Source organism: Rhagoletis zephyria, unplaced genomic scaffold, assembly GCF_001687245.7.
Source record: "Rhagoletis zephyria isolate East Lansing unplaced genomic scaffold, Rhagoletis_zephyria_1.1 Rzeph_scaffold_01566, whole genome shotgun sequence".
NCBI lineage: Eukaryota > Metazoa > Arthropoda > Insecta > Diptera > Tephritidae > Rhagoletis > Rhagoletis zephyria.
Window position 1 is genome coordinate 31,607 of NW_016158650.1, and position 19,243 is coordinate 50,849.

General features: G+C 35.4%; 1 long non-coding RNA gene across 1 annotated transcript; it reads left to right on the top strand.

The window, feature by feature from the left end:
- Nucleotides 1-4,592: 4,592 nt before the first annotated feature.
- LOC108364473 (uncharacterized) lies at nucleotides 4,593-18,865 on the top strand. Its single transcript, XR_001847756.1, has 3 exons — nucleotides 4,593-4,667; nucleotides 5,688-5,692; nucleotides 18,751-18,865. It is a non-coding gene; the product is annotated as an uncharacterized LOC108364473 (long non-coding RNA).
- Nucleotides 18,866-19,243: the final 378 nt, after the last annotated feature.

The window sequence follows — 19,243 nt, forward strand, 5'->3', positions numbered from 1 at the left end:
CCTAAGAGGCCCAAAACCTCTAGCGCTAACAGCCCTCTTAACCCTCCAAGGGCTCTGAGGGCTTTCAGTGATGTGGCCAAGGACCACTTGATCCTGGCAGTTATGGATAGGGGGCACCCGGAAGGAAACCTGACGGCCGACAACTGGAGGGCCGTCCTGGTGGGTCTCTGCCGGGTGTACAAGGAGATTCTCCGGAAAAATCCTGGCCCTGCGCCAACTGTCCGCGATGCTGGCCTCTACCAAGGCCGCATCAAATTAGTCTCCTGCGCTGATGAACGGTCGGCGCGACTTTATAAGGAAGCAATTTCTTTTCTTGGGGAACTGTGGCCCAGCGCTGACTTGGTGGCAGTGCACAGGGATGAAATCCCTTGTAAGCCGCGAGCCAGAGTCTGGGTCCCAGAGGAACCCTCGAGTCCTGAGGAGATTCTGGATATCATCCAGATCTCAAATGATACACTACCAGCCCTTGATTGGAAAGTAGTGAAGGTCAGCGAGGTTAGGGAGCAGCAACGTTACATCACCCTTGGTGATAAACGATGAGTCTCTCCCAATCCTTGCTGACTGCAAGGGAGTAATTAGCTACGGCTTTTACTCCATTACCCTCAAAACCCAAAAAGGGAATGAGGGTAAAATGATAGAGCCGGGGAACACCGAGGGTGAACCCGAGGCTGACAATCTTCCGCCTCAAGGCGCCCTTATATCTGAAGCAGAAAACGCCTTGAGCGGTCCTGCTTCTGACCAAGAGGTCCAGGAGGTTCTCGAGGCCATTTTCCCGGTGGTGAGGTCAGACTCGGCAGCGGAAAAAGATAGCGATACGCAATCTGTTTCTGGTGACGGATCGGTACGTAACCGGTGGACGAGGGAGTTCGGTAACCTGCTTCTGACGTCGGATTCAGAGGACGCCGATGATACCATCGTTGAGGCGTTCGATAGAACCTCGCCAGAAGTGATGGACGGGGACGAAATTTTATAAGCTATGGATGAAGGTTCTACAAATAAACCTTCATCACTCTAAAGCAGCTTATGCAGCTCTGCTCCTGCGCCTCAGTGATAGAGGGGAGGAGCTAGTTTTTGTCCAGGAGCCCTGGGTTGTTAAGCACAGGGTTTGTGGACTTAATTCTGATGCTTACCGCATAGTGTCGGCCCCTGTGGCAGGTAAGATCAGGGCATGTATATTAAGCGATGAAGATACGGTGAGCATCTCTGTGGAAAGCCAATCCACAACACTCTGGCTGGTCAGTACCTATATGGCCTACGATCGCCAAGACTGCCCTCCCGCTCGGTTACTGGACGTGGTGAAAGAGGCCAACTCGAGGAAGTTTCCCATAGTTATCGGGGCCGATGCTAATGCACATCACGCGGTATGGGGATCTACCGACATCAACCCCAGGGGTGAGTTGTTACTTGATTTTATACTCTTATATAATCTAGCCATCTGTAATATTGGTGATAAACCCACTTTTGTAACCTCAAATAGGAAGGAGGTATTTGATATTTGAACTTCCGGCCTCGGCCGCTTACAGAAATAAGATACGTACTGACTGGACTAAGTTTAGGAAAGTACTCTCGGGGAATTTGCTCAACAAGGCTTCTCTCAGTAAGCTAGGCTTACTGTCACCACCTGATGCAGCGGAGCTTTCTCTCGCAAACCTTGCTTCTCTCGGTGAGTTAGGCTCATCGGACAAATTGAGGAAGCCGTTGATTGCATTACCGAAGCCTGTAATTGGGCCTTATCTGCTTCCTGCCCACTTGTACTTCCGAGAGGAAAGAAGAAGCCACACTGGTGGAGCAAAAGAAATCGCCTCTCTAAGGAAGGAAAGCAGGAAACTCTTTAATGCGGCAAAGCGCGATGGTTCTTGGACTGCATATAAGGCAGCCCTGAAGAAATTTAAAAATGCCACCAGGAAAGCCCAAAGGGACTCCTGGAAGGATTACTGCGATAGTATAGAGGGTAAGTCGGAGGGAAATCGCCTGCGAAAGGTGCTTGCGAAAAGTCCGACGAACCCGATGTATATTCAGAAACCAAATGGTGACTGGACGTCATCTCGTGAGGAAATGCTTGTAGTCCTAATGAACGCGCATTTTCCAGGATGTACTGCGGAGCCCAACACCGCGGCTATTATCTCTGAACGGCCGTTGACTTCAGAGGACTTTATTGATGTACAAAGGGTAGACTGGGCCATAAAGTCCTTCCAGCCCTACAAATCTCCAGGTATGGATGGTATCTTCCCTGCCCAACTTCAGTCAGCATCTGATCAGCAGTAATAAAAATATTAAATAATGCTCTTAATGACAAAAATATTGATGTTTAGTTATTCGCTTAACAAGGTTTTTAGAACTAAATTAAGGCGAATCGAATTGAAAATATTTTCTGATATTATATCGAAAGACCAAGCTGTCATCGTTTATACTTATCCCTAGCGTTGCCAAACTCTCGAGTAATCTCTTACATCCCTACACAGTGCTAAGCAGTTGTTACCAGGGTTCATATTTGCACACACATGCGCAGCATATCCTAACATTTTACGCTCACGAACGTGTGCCGTGCATATAACAAATTAAAAACTTGTTCACAGCACATGTGTGTGCCGTTTGGTAAAAAGAGCAGGCACATGTGTGTGCTTTGCGTAGAGAAACTCATACACTTCGAATTCTAACTCAAAATAATTTTTTAGTATGTTTGCTGTCATATAAAAAACAAACAACATATCACTTTTTATTGAATTGTTTTATAAAAAACTAGCGGTACCCTGCCACGCTTTGCTGTGGTATATTCCTGTTACCTTCTTGATAAATGATTAACGAAACAAGGCATACATTTCATATACACAATATTTTTCGTATTTCTACGTAGATATCAAGGCTATCTGGTTTGCCGACATGGAAACACGCAACATACATTTGTCCATATGAGAATCAATCGGCATCGGAATCTAAACCACACCTTTCTAAGGACTGACCTAGAGCTTTATTGATTGTGAACTGAAATTTTCTAAATTAAATTGGTGTTTCGGTCGAAATCATGGGAATTCGAAGGCTGAGGACATCTTCACCTTGGAAAGGCCGCGTTAAAATCTTAGCTAAGTTCTTCATCCATTTCTAAACTGCGAGTCGCGTGCCGTTGCAGAGTTTTGGCGAATTAATATTCCGCAACATGATAATTGGCACACCTATTTTCAATTTCAGCATTTGGGATCATTCCGTTGGATAATTAACTGCTTCATCTGTTTCCACAACTGTGTTTAACAACGTATATGTTATTTCCTCACTTTGAATGCTGGATTGAATAGCATTATTGAGTTGATAGACATCCTTAATCTTCGCGGCAAGAATAACTCGTTCCCTGAGCCAATCGTAATTCCAATAATTAATTTGATGATTAAGAAGCATTCTTTCGATCAGCTCTCCTTTCGATGTTTCTAAGTTACAAAAGTTATGAGGCAATAAAATTCGTCCTGATCTCTCATCGACTCCCAATAGCCAGTAATTGTCGCGAGAATACCTCGGCTGATAGATCGTTCTGTAACTGGACACACATATTCGTAGTCAACTGCAATCTATGTTCGTGTTGCCACAATGTGGAATATTTCAGGCAAGCATTTATCTCGTCTGCTTGTGGCGATAGAGAAATTACAGGAAAGGTTTGCGTAAAATCTACTGCGAGCAATGCATTCCCAAGTGATTGATAGTGATGTCCTGAATTGTCGGTACCCAATACTTGAGCAAAATTTCGGTACCCAATACTTTGCTTTCGGTACCCGATACCGAATCGATACATTCTTCGTTATAATATACATGGGTGAAAATTTCTCAACTGGACTTCGGATTTCAGTCAAGTCGAAATTTTTGTGTGAAAATTTGAGGGTAGAGAGGTTTATAAATGTGAAAGGGATTCAGAGAATTTTTTGAAAAATTTTAATTTTTGAAGTTTTTATAAGCAAATATATTTTTAAGCAATCTTTTTTTCAAAACTCATTTTCTCTTAAAGTATTTGACGAAAGTTGATGAAATTTTTCTTGTAAGCATAGTGACATTAGAGCTTTGAAAAAATATATTTTTTTTAATTTGGAAAATTTTTTTTTAAACTTAAACATTATAAATATTCAAGTTGCATTAGAAATATGTTCTCAATGAGTGTTTCCATTTTGTTTATATTTTCGAAAACTGCATTTATTGAAGAAAATATTTGTAAACAAATTTTTGTTAGATTTTTTCTGTTTATTACTTACAGCAACATTTGTCACAGCGCGCACCGCCTATGCGCGCAACGTGTTCACTAGAAAGCGCGTACAGGAGGAACTAACAATTGGCTCATATTTGCGACTTTTAACATAACCTTATATAATAATGATGACATTTGTGGTATTTTTAAGGCATTTTTAGGTTAAGCTTTGCATCGGAGGTATGTGTTAAAATAATCCCATTAATTAAATTTTTTTTGGAGTTAACATACAACATTATTACCAGGGAACGGATTTTTAAGACCTAAAAACCTACAGAAAAAGGGAAACTGGGCAGGAAAAGGCACTAGAAGGCAAAATAAGACACTAAATAAAGACAAAAACCGAAAAATAATAGAAAAATACATTTATTTTAGAAATGTTTATTTTACAAGTAAAAAGAGAAAAGTTATGAACTACATAGTTTCATTATATCAAAAATTTTTAGTTTGAATCTATTTTCCTCTATTTGAGTTTTTATCTCGCAAAACTTTAATCTCTATAGTTGTAGTAACATTGAACCACAAGATGCATTTGAAGTTTTCTGGCAGCATTTTTATTAGATGTTCGCGAGAAAAGTTACAAGGGAGATTTATGTTTTTCATATATGCAATAAGTACTGTAAATATATTTCATAAAGGAAATGGTACCTATCAATTTATTGGCACATTGGCCTTCATTTAGGCACATTTTTTCGGAGAAATTCGACACAATTTTAAATTTTGATTTTCCATCACTGCGGTCAAGCAATGTTTGGATTAACTAGCCAGAGACGAATTAGTGTATCGAAAGTAGGGTGGCCAGATGCGATTTAATCAGTACATGTGCTGATTTTTTGAGTTTGTACTGATTTTGTACTGATTTTTACATTTCATAAATGCTTTTGTAAATTGGTGTAATTGACATTTACTTGAGGTTTACATGTTCAAAACAATGGTTTTTGACAGCTCATACACTGAGGGAAATAATGCATGTAAAAATGAATACTTTATATTTGATTATCTTTTAAAAATGTTCGTATTTAAAAATAATATTTTCATACAAAATTTATTACGCACGTATTTGACTGTTCACATCTGAGTATGTATATGGAGGTGTACATACGCACCCCAAGCATGCAGAGCGCCGCTATCCGTACAAATCGCGTGCTGTGGTGTTGATAGATATTCAACATTTGAAAGCAAATTTATATGTCTGGGCGGAGCTGAGTGCGCAAAGATGCTTGCCACAAGTAATTGATATCCGGAGATGGTCGGGTTCGAATTCCACTGCAGGCAACATGCCAATAACATTTTTTTTTTAGTTTTGGCTTGATTATTCACTTCGCGGATGCTTTTTCAGTACGAACGCGGTCATTTTAATATGCGCGTAATTGAATTGAATATTTACCAATATACAGTACTTTCGTTGAAGTTTATAGTAAGATCAATTACGTTTCTATTTGATTTTAATATTTTTTCCCCTCAGTGTACGTGTGAGCAGATTGAAAGCATTAATTAAATTTAAACCATTATTAAAAAGGTGTCAGTTTGCAATTGTTTCGTTTCCTAGGATTTCGCAAAATATTTGGATTCAACCCAACCCAACTTCACGATTTGCAGGTTTTGCAGGATTTACAGAAAACGTGGTTTCGCCATTAATAAATGTTATGAAAGGTGGTGGTGAGTTAATCATATATTAAGTACACTGAGAAGATGACAATAAGTATTTCAAACTTAAGATGACTACTGCTACGGTGCAATGCAAGTTCTAAAAATTTGGAAAAGGTGCAAACTACCAACACTTGGATATGATATACATATGTAGCTTTACTTTGATTTTTGATGTTCGACTACCTGTAATTTTACTTGCACATACACATTTAACACTATTAAATTTCATTCGTACTTTTTAGTCAACATTTTAATGTGAATGTTGTATTTAATAAGCACACCATCTAAATATGTTTTAAATTTGTAGCTTAAAATATGAAAAACAGATTCTGACTCCAGCTCGTCTTCTACTGAAACTGAATGGGCTACAAATTTTTTTTTTTAATTTTCTCGATTTTATAAATTTTATAGAAAGTTTGAGACTTCAACGCACATGTCTTTTGTTATAGAATTAACTATGTTTTTATAAAAAATTTTAATTATGTAAGGAAAGAAAAAAATTTCAAAACCTGTCAATACATTTTACTATTATTTTCGTGAGCACAGCTGTACATACATACGTAATACCTTTGGTTTGTTTTAAAGTAATGAATTTTTATATGGAAATAATAATATATGTATTTAAAAGTCTATTAGTTATTATTTGTTAAATTAACGCGCTATTATTTTGTTGTTATATTGTTAATAATAAAAAATACGCTTAAAAATTAACAGATTTGTATGGCTTTGTACTGATTTTTGATCCCAACTGTACTGATGATGTCACTATAAAATCTGGCCACCCTAATCGAAAGACACTACTAGACGCCAACCGACTAGTTAAGCCAAACGCTTACCTAGCAAGACTGACTTGCCTGCGCACTTGTTCAGCCTTTTATACCCGTTGCTGCGTGCTCGGGTTGAGAATTTGTCGTGCGCACTTGCCCCGATTGTAGTTGGCGAACGAAGTGGCCGCAGTGATCGGACTTCTACCACATTGTGGTAGATCTTCCACTTTTTTGAGCATCTACCACATCTACCACACAAGTTCTGAAACCTACCACATATTCGCGTTTTTGAGTAGTTTATTTTTGCTCGACATAATTTTCTTAATTTTAGGAGCAAAAATTGTCCAACACTAAACACTAACAACAGGCAGAATGGGAGAATAAAATAAACCGTAAAATAGTAAATTCTCTCAATATTCAATTTTTCGACAGGAAACGAGGTTTTATTGTGCTAAATTGCAAAATATATGATTTATAAAAAAGAATTAATAGCGAAAATGTTAAAAAAGGGAAAGTAGCAAATTTCAGTGTATCTAAAGTTTCTAAAGCGTTGTTTACTTTTACTTGAGAATTGTCAAAATCGGCAAATCCCAAGTAGCGGTTTCCAGAACGTGCCACATTTGTTCGCTACATCGTGATGTGATAAAAAGAAAAGCTGGCAGCACTCCGCAAGGTTGCCGAAATCTTTCAAAATATGTTCGAAAAATATCTTTATATGGAAGGAACTGCTTTACACTGTCAAGGAAAAAATTGCCAAAACTCAACGCAATTTTTAGCAACTTCAATCTTGCCCTTTATTATACTAAAATTAATCTTTTTTAGATTCTAATAAAAATGTTTGCAATTTAGGTGAAACCTTGCAGATTTTTGTTTAATTTTTGTACAAAGTTTGATCCAAAACCTGAGATCTACCACATTTTTTTGAAATCTACCACATTTTTTTGAAATCTACCACATTTTTTTCCAGATTCTACCACACAACTTTTTTTTCAAGTCCGATGGAGTGGCCGGTGTGCTGCAATCAGTGTTTTGCCTGATGCTGCATGCGTCTGCCGAAGAGTACATATATGCGTGGTTATGTATGTACGGGGGAGTATGTATGTCGGATGATGTATGTATGTACCAAGGAATATATAGATGCGTTGTTATGTATGTACGGTGGTGTATGTATAATATTGTATCGTAGCGGATGCTTGACCGCATACATATAAAATATTTTTTTGCTAAATAACAAAGAGCATTTATATAGATAGTATAACATAGAAATATATGAACTTCATGTGGTGGGGCAGGTGACGTCTGGCGTTGCTAGTTGCAGAATGAAATTTGGTATCGCAGTTCGCGATATTTCACGGTGGCCCATGGTGTACTTTCGAACGGCGTCCGCCATGGCCGGGTGTTTTGCGGCTAGTCCGGTGGAGCCGGATGTCGGTTTTGGTGGCTTGTTGATGCGGCGGGNGGGAAAGTAGCAAATTTCAGTGTATCTAAAGTTTCTAAAGCGTTGTTTACTTTTACTTGAGAATTGTCAAAATCGGCAAATCCCAAGTAGCGGTTTCCAGAACGTGCCACATTTGTTCGCTACATCGTGATGTGATAAAAAGAAAAGCTGGCAGCACTCCGCAAGGTTGCAGAAATCTTTCAAAATATGTTCGAAAAATATCTTTATATGGAAGGAACTGCTTTACACTGTCAAGGAAAAAATTGCCAAAACTCAACGCAATTTTTAGCAACTTCAATCTTGCCCTTTATTATACTAAAATTAATCTTTTTTAGATTCTAATAAAAATGTTTGCAATTTAGGTGAAACCTTGCAGATTTTTGTTTAATTTTTGTACAAAGTTTGATCCAAAACCTGAGATCTACCACATTTTTTTGAAATCTACCACATTTTTTTCCAGATTCTACCACACAAATTTTTTTTCAAGTCCGATGGAGTGGCCGGTGTGCTGCAATCAGTGTTTTGCCTGATGCTGCATGCGTCTGCCGAAGAGTACATATATGCGTGGTTATGTATGTACGGGGGAGTATGTATGTCGGATGATGTATGTATGTACCAAGGAATATATAGATGCGTTGTTATGTATGTACGGTGGTGTATGTATAATATTGTATCGTAGCGGATGCTTGACCGCATACATATAAAATATTTTTTTGCTAAATAACAAAGAGCATTTATATAGATAGTATAACATAGAAATATATGAACTTCATGTGGTGGGGCAGGTGACGTCTGGCGTTGCTAGTTGCAGAATGAAATTTGGTATCGCAGTTCGCGATATTTCACGGTGGCCCATGGTGTACTTTCGAACGGCGTCCGCCATGGCCGGGTGTTTTGCGGCTAGTCCGGTGGAGCCGGATGTCGGTTTTGGTGGCTTGTTGATGCGGCGGGTTTTCCTCGATGGCAGGACGTTTATGTGGTGAATGGTTTTAATTCGTGCAAGTGTGCGTGCGCTGGTGGTTTGTCGGGCCTGCGAAGGTCGCAGAAACTCTTCTGCTGTAAGAGACTCGGTTCCAATTTTCATTATTATGGACCTTCCAAAGATGACATTTTTTAATACCTATAACTGCTTCAACCTTTTGCCATTCATATCTTTTTGCGAAACTCCTCTAACTCAAAGGTTGATATCAGAAATCGTTTAATAGAAGTATACCTCTGGACTTCTCTTACAGAATATTCTGCACTTATTCTTAGTCTTATTTTTTTTCAAAATGTCCAAAATGTAACAGCAGAACTAAACGTTATTTCTTCTTTGACCCTTGTATTTCCTCCGTCTGAATATCTTCTATAAAGTTATGCAAATTTTTGATACCTTATTTTCAAGGATTGCTGTTGCACGGAGATTTTGCAGACAATTGGAGCGTGATTATTCATAATGAAACACAAAGTGCATCATTGGGAAAAAATTAATTTTTAAATATGTAATAGAAATATAAAATGAGTATGATATTTATGTAGTGGTAAGCAGTGCGCGCTTCCACTCCGTAGCAACTGGGTTCAAACCCTGGTCAAAGCAACATCGCAAAAATATAGAAAAAAAGTTTTTTCTTAACAGCGGTCGTCCCTCGGCAGGCAATGGCAAACCTCCGAGTGTATTTCTGCCATGAAAAACAGCTTCTCATAAAAATACAATCGCCGTTCGGAGTCGGCGTAAAACTGTAGGTCCCTCCGCTTTGTGTGACAACATCAAGGCGCACGCCACATATCGGAGGAGAAGCTCGGCCAAACACTAACATATGTGTAAGCGCCAATCTATTATTATTATTATGATATTTATAATATTTGCCAAATAAATTTTTTTTTATTTTGGAAAAAAATTCTCCTGACTTCAAAAATGGTTTAGCCCGCTTCAAACTTATATCAATTCTTCCTCATATTGGAAAAAATTTGTTGTGAATTTTTGGAAAAAGGTGGCTTCTTCGAGAAAATCTACATAATTTCTTTTTACAAACCTGCCCGCCATTTTGTTAATTTTAAATTATTTTGCAAAATTTCAAACGAATTTTCAATGAAAGCTTGGCCACCTATAAGAACCACGAAAACAAAATTATGTATCTTAATTAGAAGAAAAGGCTGGCAAAACTAAATTTTTATTTTTTTTTTCACTTTTATCATTCCAAATTCACGAAATTGGATGTGTAAACATATGTTTACGGTTCGGCAAACCATTAGGCGATTTAGTTACATACATAGGTTTGGTTAGAAATCAAACAATAATTTCATTTCATCTTNAAGCTAGGCCACCTATAAGAACCACGAAAACAAAATTATGTATCTTAATTAGAAGAAAAGGCTGGCAAAACTAAATTTTTAATTTTTTTTCACTTTTATCATTCCAAATTGATATGCGCATATCTTTATTAAACATCGTTCTTTAAAAAAAAATGCGTGTGTAACACCGTACACATGATAGAAGTGAAACTTCTTAAAAAAGGTGTGAGTACCAGGTACCTACTCACGAAATTGGATGTGTAAACATATGTTTACGGTTCGGCNCGGTTCGGCTAACCATTAGGCGATTTAGTTACATACATAGGTTTGGTTAGAAATCAAACAATAATTTCATTTCATCATATTAATTTACTGATATACATATAATTTATTTATTAATTTTCCGGTAACACCACCATCCGCAATCAAGTTGGACGTTTTACCCATTAACATTGCGATTTTGCGGGCAGTCTCATTGTAAAATCTCTTTTTTACAATTTCATAGTTTCGGCTTACATTTATAAAATTCAACGAAAGCACGTACCTATTTCGGCTGAGTTGTCCATTTTTGGTTATTTAGTGTACAAAATAAACGCAAATTAAATGAGTTTGTACAACATGGCCATTAATGTAGCGATAAGTTGTACAACTTGCCCGAAAACCCAAATTTTTTGATCTTTCATACAACCAAGATATAAATTCATTCAACAGGCCCACAAACGGTGCAATCTAGAGCAAAACAACACCAAGTTGAACCAACGGTCACTACGTTTAGCATCGGGCGAAATTCTCAACTGCTCCTGAAACACTACCTCATATAAGTTGGCCTTGCTATGTTCATCAGAGTATACCAACGAATGACGAGTTAATAAAAGGAGACAGCGAGAGCACAAAACGACTCTAGAAAATTACACGCACAATGACAAACATGAACAAATGTACCACAAACACATAATTTTTGAAAATCAGTACAGTTCGAATTTATATCAACGAGCAGCTTATTAGATTTGTTTTCGTTTGTACTACATATGTGCATATATGTATACATGAGCACAAACATATGTACATACACAAACATGTTACATACATACAAATATATATNCACATAATTTTTGAAAATCAGTACAGTTCGAATTTATATCAACGAGCAGCTTATTAGATTTGTTTTCGTTTGTACTACATATGTGCATATATGTATACATGAGCACAAACATATGTACATACACAAACATGTTACATACATACAAATATATATATACAACCATTCAAACATATGTACATACATATGTACGAATGGATGTAGTTACGCGAAGCACGCTTGCATCATTTATACATACATATATTCAGTGTTGCCGCGCTATCTCAAGAAAATGTATCCCTGACCAAGCCAAAAATGTATCCAAATGTATCCAATTTTCTTTTTTTACATATACATCTCATAACTTGTAAGAAAACCAAACATTTTCATGAAAAAGACATAATTTAACCCATGCTAAGGACTTGGAATACATGTGCATAAAATCAAACATTTGTAATTTCAATTTATTAATTTTATTACACGGCTTGCACATTTGCATACATTAAAAGAGGAAACTGGTTACCTCTCTCAATTTGTGCAAATAAACAAAATTTTTTAGTGTATTTAAAGTTTTTTCAGTAAAATTCATAAAAGTTTCCTTAAATAAATCAAATTTAGTTTTTTAAACTACATTGAAATCTTCTGTCTTTTTAAATTAACAAATGAAAATATGTGATATGAAAGAGATTACTACAGAAAGAGTATCATTTACTTTACATATATCGTCGTTTAAAGTACAAAACCGCGTATCGTCATTCTGCAAAACCGCGTAACTGACATTTGCTGCCAAAAATTTGATTTGCTCACACAAGCCCTTGGCTTCGTCCTTAAATATACTAGTCAGAAATGCGATTGCTTTATAAAAAAGAGAACCATTTTGCAATATAAGTGTTTTTACTCTCTAGAAAATAATTTATGCAACGTCACATACGCGGTTTTGCATTATCTTGATACGCGGTTTTGCATTTTGTTGCGGTTTTGTACTTTAAACGACGATATGTATGTATATTAAGATCTTGCTTAAAGCATCCTTTTAAGCTAATTAAAGCAATTGCGCTTATACCTATTTTGGTGAGATCTCTTCATATGTTCATTGCTTCGTTCACAAAAAATAAAATGCTTTAATTTCACGCTTAAGTAGCGATTCTTTATACGTTTAGAAAACGTAATGCTTTCTACCATCTTTAATGAAAATTGATTGATTGAACGAAAAAAACTTTATAGGAATTATAAAATTTTGGCCTATTTAAAAAAGTATCCACTTTTATACTGACCGGAAAAAATAAGTATCCCGCAAAAATCGTCTAAAAATGTATCCAATTGGATCTATTTAGAACCAACGGCATCCCTGCATATATTGCTTGGTAGCGGCAGAGCTGAAATGCGCATTGAGTTCGTTCATACACACATATATATGTATGTATGTATACATATATATATGTATACATACATACGTGCATTCAAACATACATATCGCTAGCTTAGAGTGAAATGTTGCTAAGTCCACTTTTTATGAACAATTAGTTTTTGGTGCAGGAAGCAAGGAAAATTGAAAATGCACCGTTTATGAAAAGATCTAACTACTTGTTTTATTTCTACCCGTTTTATTCCGTGATGTGCAAAATTGCTCTTTATTTTTGAATATGTATATATGGACATATGTAAGTATGTATATTAGGCTGGGTCGATTTTGTATGGGGGGAAATAAAAGGCATTTGACCGTATTGTAATAGTAATATTATGATATTTTAGGTATAAGCCAATTGTATTGGCCAAGAACGATTAATTTAAAACTTATCTTTAGCCCGCGCAATTGAATCAAAGTGTATGAATTTTTAAAATGAAACTTTGGCTTGTAATATCTATGGAAAGCGTTAATTGTTATAAACAGGACGATATATCAAATTAAAGGTTATTAAATTTAGTACCTCACGTTCATTTATAATTTTTCAATAAGTATACAAATTTTTAAGATATTAAACTAAAAAATAAGAAAACTATAATTTCCCCTTATGAATTTTCAATTCTTCATTACTTCAGCAACCAAGTGAAAAATATAAAAAATCGAGACGAGATTTATTTCAAACGTTTTAATGCTTTCGGATGTTTATATAATATTAAAAGGACCGTGGACTTGGTCACGCCTATTTGGTCAGTTTTCTGGATCATGGTGAATGAACTCAATCATGTATTGTCCAAGATTAGGAATCGTTTGATAAGTTAATAGTAGGTGCAAGCATAAATATAAGTATTTGCATACATTAAATTAATACAATTAGGGCGAGAAACGCCCATTTCGAGTCCATTTTTCGTGGTTTCTAAATTTGCCGTTATATGAAAGTAGGGGCGTGCAAAAAGTGTTTACTTTAGTTAATTCCATTATGTGAAAAAGTAACTGTAGGTAGGTAAATGCGATAGTCTTTAACATATCCTGGAAAATCCTTTTGAGGTCTCTCCAATTGGACGATATTGCTTTGCATTCAGCTTGAACGAAAAAAGTCACTCCCTGGCATACTTTTCTGTAATCCGGTTCTTTCATTTAAAGGTTATTTAGACAACTGAAGAGAAATTTTTTTTAGAGAAAAACTGGAGGTCCACTTAAGGTTTTCGATATAACTTTGGTTAATGTTACTCGATCGGTACGTAATAATTACGAGACTTGCTATTACTGATTTATGATAATAATATGATGAAAATCATTCAGATTATAAACAAATTATTTTAAAAAAAAATTTAACCAAATTTTTTGTCATTTTCCAATATTTGCAATTTTTATATTGTATGCATAAACATAAGTAAACTAATTAGTGTTTCTAGAAGTTGTGCCTGTTCAGTGCTTCCATACTCATTTGCATAAACAACATTTTTCCACGATGATGGAAAATAATGGCTTTTCTATTGGAACTACCGAAATTGTTCCTAAATTTGCAAAAATTCGCAAACTATAGCTAATATTAAAAAAAGATTAGAATATTTGGAACCAGCGACCTTAATGCACGCCAGCAATATTAATGATGTTCTTTACATTTTTTGACTATAGACCAGTGCAATTATCAAAGAACAATTAAAATTTTATTAAAAAGAGGTAACTTTGAGATTAACGATAAGCTAAAGGGCTGCGAGAAATGATATTTGACTTTATCTTTTGCGTTAACGGATTCATTATCTAATAATATGCCCCAAACCTTTTTGCTGAACCCAGAATTTTTAACAAGAATTGGTCTTATTCGAAAACAGCTTTAACATTTGATGCAACAAAATCACTGTTCCCTCGTGTTATTATTATTATTGAAAGAACCTTAACAATTTGTTCTAACAAATCGTTTCTTAAAATGTACCTACGAGATGGATTTTTCGTATTGTACATATTGGAAAAATTCATGGAAAATTTGCTAAGTGAAACAAAAAAATTTTAGGAAAAAAGTAGAAAAGTTGCTAAGTCACAAAATTATCTACAAAATTTGTAAATAAGCAGATTTTTTATAATTTTTTTTTTAATAAAGGGTAAATGAAAAACGCGAAACATTGCATTCAAAGTTTTGCAAAATACTTAAAGAAAATGACTTAGGAACGTTTTTTGTGTCTCCTGTACAATTGAAAAAAATGGACTTAGCAACTTTGCACTCTAAGCTAGCGATATATACATATGTACCCTGCAAGAACAGTGACTATCATTTGACAAATCCTTTGAGTGGCAAGACTGATATAGATTTCTGTCACTGGCTACCTACAAGTTTCTATCAAGTTCGAAAGGGCAGTGTGAAAAATCTGATGTAAACATTTGTGTACATGTGATCTTCCATCTTCCTCCAACTTATGGCCTTATTTAATGGTCTCTTTTTAACCAACGCAAAATTTGCAAATGTGTTAGTAGGATAAATGAGAATGTGTTAGTTTCCATCACACAATTCTTGTAGGGTAGGTACTCGTACCCGTCATGCGTCGCTTTATTTCTTTTTTTCCCTTCCCTATGCTACCTTTATCTTCCTTCTCACTCATGTAACGTTTACAGTTTTAAAAATTTCACTCTCCAGTTTTGTGATACCGCCGCCTAAGAAGTTTGACTTAAAAAAAGAAAAGATACGATTCCTCTCCTTTTCCTTGTAGAATAACATATTTCATCGGCAAGAAAATCTACGATATGAAGTTATCAGCCTGCCTGATTTGAGATGGATTTGGCCTAATGCAAAATAATATTTGAGTGAAGTTGCCACATAATATTTTATAGAGAAAATAGAAACTAATTAAATGTATATATTAAAAAACCCGTAGATGTTTGTTTGTATGCCGTTTAGGTGGCGCTGGAGTTGAGACTTCTCTACATTTTTCATTCCTATTCAGAGCATGTATTAGCCACGTAAAAGGAAATATTTTGTTCGAAAATCATCCCAACTAATAAGATAGGATTCATGATATCCAATTACTGTCCAATCCGATTTAAATTCTGAACATATATTAGCCATATAAATATAAATATTTTTATTTTAATTATCCCTAAAGTTGCCCTGGAATCGATATATCCCATAAACTNCAATCCGATTTAAATTCTGAACATATATTAGCCATATAAATATAAATATTTTTATTTTAATTATCCCTAAAGTTGCCCTGGAATCGATATATCCCATAAACTGTATTTAGTCCGCTACGAATTAAATCGAGAACATTTATACATACATATATTATAATATTAATTTTTACCACGCGTTATTTCCCTCAGTGTACTCAATAAGTACTATTGAGGTCAGATTGATTCAAACTCATAACTAGATATTGTTTGAAAAATCATTGGTAATTGCATGGCTCAAATTTTTCATAATTTGCTGTCTTATTAAAGTAATAAAAATATTAAATAATGCTCTTAATGACAAAAATATTGATGTTGTTTAGTTATTCGCTTAACAAGGTTTTTAGAACTAAATTAAGGTGAATCGAATTGAAAATATTTTCTGATATTATATCGAAAGACCAAGCTGTCATCATTTATACTTATCCCTAGCGTTGCCAAACTCTCGAGTAATCTCTTACATCCCTACACAGTGCTAAGCAGTTGTTACCAGGGTTCATATTTGCACACACATGCGCAGCATATCATAACATTTTACGCTCACGAACGTGTGCCGTGCATATAACAAATTAATGTTCACAGCACATGTGTGTGCCGTTTGGTAAAAAGAGCAGGCAAATAATTTTTAGTATGTTTTCTGTCATATAAAAAACAAACAACATATCACTTTTTATTGAATTGTTTTATAAAAAACTAGCGGTACCCTGCCACGCTTTGCTGTGGTATATTCCTGTTACCTTCTTGATAAATGATTAACGAAACAAAGCATACGTTTCATATACACAATATTTTTCGTATTTCTACGTAGNTTGTTATCTTCTTGATAAATGATTAACGAAACAAAGCATACGTTTCATATACACAATATTTTTCGTTTTTCTACGTCGATATCAAGGCTATCTTTTTCGCCGACATGGGAACACGCAACATACATTTGTCCATATGAGAAGCAATCGGCATCTGAATCTAAACCACACCTTTCTAAAGACTGACCTAGAGCTTTATTGATTGTGAACTTAAATTTTCTAAATTAAATTGGTGTTTCGGTCGAAATCATGGGAATTCGAAGGCTGAGAACATCTTCACCTTGGAAAGGCCACGTTAAAATCTTAGCTAAGTTCTTCATCCATTTCTAAACTGCGAGTCGCGTGCCGTTGCAGAGTTTTGGCGAATTAATATTCCGCAACATGATAATTGGCACACCTATTTTCAATTTCAGCATTTGGGATCATTCCGTTGGATAATTAACTGCTTCATCTGTTTCCACAACTGTGTTTAACAACGTATATGTTATTTCCTCACTTTGAATGCTGGATTGAATAGCATTATTGAGTTGATAGACATCCTTAATCTTCGCGGCAAGAATAACTCGTTCCCTGAGCCAATCGTAATTCCAATAATTAATTTGAATATTAAGAAGCATTCTTTCGATCAGCTCTCCTTTCGATGTTTCTAAGTTACAAAAGTTATGAGGCAATAAAATTCGTCCTGATCTCTCATCGACTCCCAATAGCTAGTAATTGTCGCGAGAATACCTCGGCTGATAGATCGTTCTGTAACTGGACACACATATTCGTAGTCAACTGCAATCTATGTTCGTGTTGCCACAATGTTGAATATTTCAGGCAAGCATTTATCTCGTCTGCTTGTGGCGATAGAGAAATTACAGGAAAGGTTTGCGTAAAATCTACTGCGAGCAATGCATTCCCAAGTGATTGATAGTGATGTCCTGAATTGTCGGTACCCAATACTTGAGCAAAATTTCGGTACCCAATATTTTCCTTTCGGTACCCGATACCGATTCGATACATTCGTCGTTATAATATACATGGGTGAAAATTTCTCTACTGGACTTCGGATTTCAGTCAAGTCGGAATTTTTGTGTGAAAATTTGAGGGTAGAGAGGCTTATAGATGTGAAAGGGATTCAGAGAATTTTTTGAAAAATTTTAATTTTTGAAGTTTTTATAAGCAAATATATTTTTAAGCAATCTTTTTTCAAAAACTCATTTTCTCTTAAAGTATTTGACGAAAGTTGATGAAATTTTTCTTGTAAGCATAGTGACATTAGAGCTTTGAAAAAAATATATTTTTTTTAATTTAGAATTTTTTTTTAAATTTAAACATTATAAATATTCAAGTTGCATTAAAAATATGTTCTCAATGACTGTTTCCATTTTGTTTATATTTTCGAAAACTGCATTTATTGAAGAAAATGTTTGTAAACAAATTTTTGTTAGATTTTTTCTGTTTATTACTTACAGCAACATTTGTCACTGCGCGCACCGCCTATGCGCGCAACGTGTTCACTAGAAAGCGCGTACAGGAGGAACTAATAATTGGCTCATATTTGCGACTTNCGTGTTCACTAGAAAGCGCGTACAGGAGGAACTAATAATTGGATCATATTTGCGACTTTTAACATTACCTTATATAATAATGATGGCATTTGTGGTATTTTTAAGGCATTTTTAGATTAAGCTTTGCATCGGAGGTATGTGTTAAAATAATCCCATTAATTAAATTTTTTTGGAGTTCACATACAACATTATTACCAGGGAACGGATTTTTAGGACCTAAGAACCTACAGAGAAAGGGAAACTGGGCAGGAAAAGGCACTAGAGGGCAAAATAAGACACTAAATAAAGACAAAACCGAAAAATATTAGAAAAATGCATTTATTTTAGAAATGTTTATTTTACAAGTAAAAAGAGAAAAGTTATGAACTACATAGTTTCATTATATCAAAAAATTTTAGTTTGAATCTTTTACTATTTCCTCTATTTGAGTTTTTAACTCGCAAAACTTTAATCCCTATAGTTGTAGTAACATTGAACCACAAGATGCATTTGAAGTTTTCTGGCAGCATTTTTATTAGATGTTCGCGAAGAAAAGCCTTAAATGTATTAAACGTGCGCTCGACGTGAGTTGATACAAGTGGCGCCCAATTTATATATGGAACGTTTAAAACTTTCATATCATCTGGAATAAGGGCTTTTTCCCTGCCCTTTACAACTAAATTTAGTAAAGGCGAATATCTTAAAAAAGGCAAAAAACGGCAAATTTAGATGAGTATATGTATATGGAATCAGGGAAAGCTAAATCGTGGTCATTCTTAATCGGATATACTCTATCTCTTTAGCAGAAAAAAGGCAATTTCCATAAAATCCGTTCCCTGATTTCGGAGTTATATATGCATAGGTGCACTTTTTATTGCATTTTTAAGATGTTTTTGAGGTTAGGTTAGGTTA